Source organism: Ipomoea triloba, chromosome 10 (genome assembly GCF_003576645.1).
Source record: "Ipomoea triloba cultivar NCNSP0323 chromosome 10, ASM357664v1".
Classification (NCBI taxonomy): Eukaryota; Viridiplantae; Streptophyta; class Magnoliopsida; order Solanales; family Convolvulaceae; genus Ipomoea; species Ipomoea triloba.
The window spans coordinates 28,692,959-28,698,008 of NC_044925.1; positions in this window are offsets into that span (position 1 = coordinate 28,692,959).

The window sequence follows — 5,050 nt, forward strand, 5'->3', positions numbered from 1 at the left end:
TTTTTTTTTTCCTCGACTGCAACCTCTTCCAAAGGTTTAGGTAAAACAGGTGGAACAACTTGGGCGACCGGCTCAGCGTCAATAACTTGTTCACCTTCAACAGATGGTTCTAGTAGTGTGTACAACTCATTCTCAATCTGCAAAAGAGAAGGTAGATTTAGTTCATTCCAAAAGGAAGTATCTTCAAAGTCAGAACAAGAAAGCGAATGAGAATGAGATGAGGATGAAACATAATTTGCCATTTGATTGGAAATGTTAAAGTATAAAGAAATAAAACAATTAAGGTGAAAGGGAAGGTTAATTGACGGCTGTAAGGAAATGATCAAACATAATTTTCTTATAAGAAAAACCAAGTGCTGCTTTCAAAGGAGCAAAGGACATGTCGGACTGACAAATTAATGGAAACAAAGTTTAATCACACACATTTCAGGATAAATTTTAAAAAAAAAACGTCAAAAGGTAAACAGGGAATTGTTTTTTTGGTTTATTTGATTCTGTCTGGTTTTAGAGACCGCGTTTTAAAAGTTTTTTGGCATCCCAGTTTGTGTTTTTTGGGGTATATTTAGGACTTTAGTTTTACCTTTTAAACACAGTATGAAAAGACGGTATACTGTTTTTTTTTTGACAATTGATTTTGTAAGTACGTGGATATCTGCTAAACTCCAAAACAATATGCTGATTTCGGAGGACTAAAGGACATGTAAAAAAAAGTTTTAATTTAAAAAAGTTTAATGTAATAACGGCCAAATAGGCCACTGAAAGAGGAAGATTTGCGGCAGTTCCTTTTTTTTTTTTCTTAAATTTAATTTTAATTAATTATTTTATTTAAAATTATTTTAAAATATTATTTTTAAAGGTGATAACAGGAAGATCAAGTAAAACAAGATACTTTGGGTTAATTTGCATACATTTGTGTAGTTCAGGGACCCAAGTGCATTGTTTTTGACTTCAATAGCCTAATTGCAATTTCGTTTGAAGTTCGGTGACCTATTTGACCCTAATTCCAAGTTTAATTACACGCATTTCAAAACAAATAAAAAAAACAATACAAAAAAAATGTCAAAAGGTTAACCTGACTTTTTTTTTGTTTGCTTTATTTTTTCTAGTCTAGATTCTGTTTACGCTTTTGGTGTAAATTTAGGCCTATAGTTTTATATTCTAAATGCAGCATGAAAAGATGTTATATTGTTTTGGTTTTCCACTTCTTTTTTTTTTTTTGTTAGTACGTGGTTATCCTCTGAAATCCGAGACAACCTCAGTGTACAAGGTTAATATTAGCTGTATTGTTTGCATCTTTAAGAACTGTCAATTTTTTTCATCATATTACAGGGATTGTTGCCTTGCTCTCCCCAACATTATCTATTTTTTTCATCTTTCTTCATTGATTTTATTTCTCATTCTTATAATATTTCATGTCAAATGGCGAATCATGCTTCGTCCTCTTCTCATTCTCAATTCATTTATTGTAATGATTTTGATGATGCGTCATTATTAGGCGAGCTAAATNCACATTTTAGAAATACATGAATTGAATATATAAATACTATTCATTTGCATGATATGAATGACTTACTTCAGAATCTTGAAATATAATTGGTTTGTATTTTTTGCCTGGTGAAGATCTCGATTCTCTTACACTGTGTTTATGAACAACTATTACTTTGCATTTCCATGCNTGCAGATGTGATGCCTGAAAAGAATGATAAGAAAAGATGGGTAAAGAGGACGTTTTGTGATTCAAGTACGGTAACTAAGGAAATGATTTCAAGCTTTTTCCATTTACCGATAAATGAAGCAGCCGTTCAATTGAAGATGGGACTTACAGTTTTAAAGGTTCGTTGCAGGGAATTAGGAATCTCCAAATGGCCTCAAAAGAAACTCTTGAGGCTGGATGATGACGAGGTAATTCCAACTCCCGCTTCTAGCCAGGTCATCTATTCAACTTTAGAAAATACCGAGGATTATATANGATTCACTATCATCTGTACATATAAGTATTTTCAATGAACTTACAGTCTTTGCACGCGACATTGCCACGTATAATTGCCCATGGCTAAAAACTGGCTCCTTCAAGTATATTCCCACAAAATCTAGGGTTTGACCTTGTGATNCTCAAAAGAAACTCTTGAGGCTGGATGATGACGAGGTAATTCTAACTCCCGCTTCTAGCCAGGTCATCTATTCAACTTTAGAAAATACCGAGGATTATATATGGGATTACCAATACCATGACTTTACTTTACCTCTCTGGGATTTTGAGGGTGATGCACAAGTTGTTCAAGAGACATCTAATCCGGGTATAATTGCTGCAGATGAAAAGCCTACCCCCAAAGATCCATGGAGTTTTGAAATGCTTTCTAAGTTATTTCATTTACCCGTTTCTCAGGCGGCAAGAAAAATGAAAGTTGGGGATGTAAAGTTTAAACAAATCTGCAGGAAATGTGGTGTCAATCGATGGCCGTATATGAAGTTGAAAAGTATGGATCGACTAATTCAAAGCGTTCAAACCATGAGTAAGTTCAAGAAAAAATCTAACCGGAATGAGAGGGTTAAAGAGCTACAAATGGAAAAAGAGCGGATGATGAGAGACCCAAGAGTTGAGTTTAGTTTCGAAACTATAAAAATCAGAAACTCTTCTTGGAGGAAGAAAAGATATAAGTACTTGACGAAGCTTTCTTATTCTGCACATGATGCAAGTTCATCTACAGCTGTTGATGTCAAATCTGAAGGGATTAATTAAGTTCTTTAATCTGTACGCTAAGCTTGTTATCCTGTCTTTAATTTTATGAATGAAATTTTTAGCTACTCATTTTTCCATCTAATTAAATCATGTTCAAATGAATACTTGCTATGGGTGCTTATTGATTGAAATTAAAATGTTTAACAGCTTTCAATAAAAATGTTATCTTTTTAGCTTCATCATGACATGCTGACTCCAGTTGAAATTGTTAGATTCCTGGGAAGGACTATTACAAAGATGTTTTATTAATAATTATAATTAAGTAATGCATGATTTATAAGCGTCTAAGAGAAAAGTTTTATAATACAACCACAATTTTAAATAGATTTAAGAGGGATAACAAAATACAAGCCATAAATAATGTACATATGCGTTAAAAAAAGTTTATCGTCTAACTTGTTTAATCGACTTTTGCCCTTTTACCTTTATCAAGACTTACTGATTTCTCTTTACTTGTAGCATCTTCTAGAATGTCAGTAGCATGTTTTGATGATTCATCGAAGTCTAACCTTCTCTTTGTTGGATTGCCCACCGTAAAAGTTTCTTCCACAATGTTGGATGAACGTGCATGTGGTGTTGCTTGTTGTTCACCAGTGTCTCTTGTTATGTCCTTACAAATACATGCTACTGAATAAGTCAATGTCGATGGATGATCTTCATTTAGAGCATTTATCCTTAGACCAACAACAAAATCAATAGCATCTAACTTTTGTTGGAATATTTCACTGTCCTGAACAGTTGTTGGCATTTCAATTCCAACTAACAACATTAGCCGGTGCACATCATGATTAAAGAGAATAGCTTGCACAATTGTAGAACCATCCGATATTTCAACATTTAACTTATACCTACAACGGGCAAAGAGAGTGAAAATAAGTTTAAAGTTAACTTGTTAACATAATAGATAAGATGTATATTCTGTTTGTATACCTCCTGACAGTGAGACCATCAGTTTGGCCACAGTATAAGCAATGGAGTTTTAATCCTTCGATGGAATTCACTGTCTTGTTGCAATAGTTGCAACCAATATAATACTCAAGCGGACCAACATTCTTCATTCTAAGCTTCCCTCTAACCCATGCAATAGGTTTCTACAGGAAAACAGACGTGTGTTATAAAAACAGTTATTTTTAGAATATGGCTTGTTAATCATTATAGTATGCTATAGAGAAATTGGAAAAAATATATTACTCTATACCTGCTTTAATTCATTGTCAATTTCAGCAAAGGTGCACTTTGGTTGTTGCAATGCGTTTGAGAGTGTGAGAAAAGAGTCAAGATAAGTTTTGTCTACAATTGTTTTGTAGATAACGCTTAAGTTGTTGTCTTTCCTGTGAAATAAAAATCATATTTTTATAAATCAACATAAATATTAAGTAATATTTTGGAAGTTAGTTGGAAGAAATACCATTTATTAAGAACCGTTGCATGTTGTCCGGGTGGATTTACTTCGATAGTGGTATCATATCTCGTACTCAGTGTAATACCTATTTAAGTAGTAAAACACATGTAAAAATGTAATATGTTCGTTAATAGTATTAAATATTTATATAAAAAAAACATCATGTACCTTGGAATGCATTTACATGAACTCCCTGAGCAATAACAATCGGAAATTTGCCTTGACTAAGTTGTAAATCAATTTGAATTCCTTCAGTCATGACAAAGTTGCCCCATAGAGTGATGATAACAGGTTTTGATCTTTGCATTAACAAAAAAAACAATATTATAAAATAGAATGCATAACAATTAAGATTTAAAATATAATCAGTTTGAATATAAGTAAGAGTTAAAGTATAATACTCTTCATTGATGATCACAAACTCATTAATATTTTGTTGACCATTCCTTGTCGTAATGTATTGACGTGGTAGTTTGCAAATAACAATAGCTAGCACATCTGTAGTCATGAGTTGGAAAATAGCAGGAGAGGTTGCTGGCATATATACCTTGGAGAAATATAAGCAGAAATATAGTATGATAGATAACAGTAGTAAACTAATAAGCTTACTTATCAGTTGTCGAGATGACAAACATGCGTAAAAATCTGAGAATGGGGTTATGTGTGGCTGAACCGGTTCGTTGATGTTTATCTCATCTCCAGCAACAACATCTTCAATCATAGTTCTCCTTGTAATGTTCCACAAATTTCTATAATTTGGGTCTGGCAAATTGATGAATTCCCTAGCTGGTTTTACTGATGCATTTGAGATAGTGTATGTGCAGTGTAACTTCAACCTTTCATCAAGTACGTCTATCTCATTGTCATATAACATTGCCTGTACTTTGTTGCCCTGCACAAAGTTACAA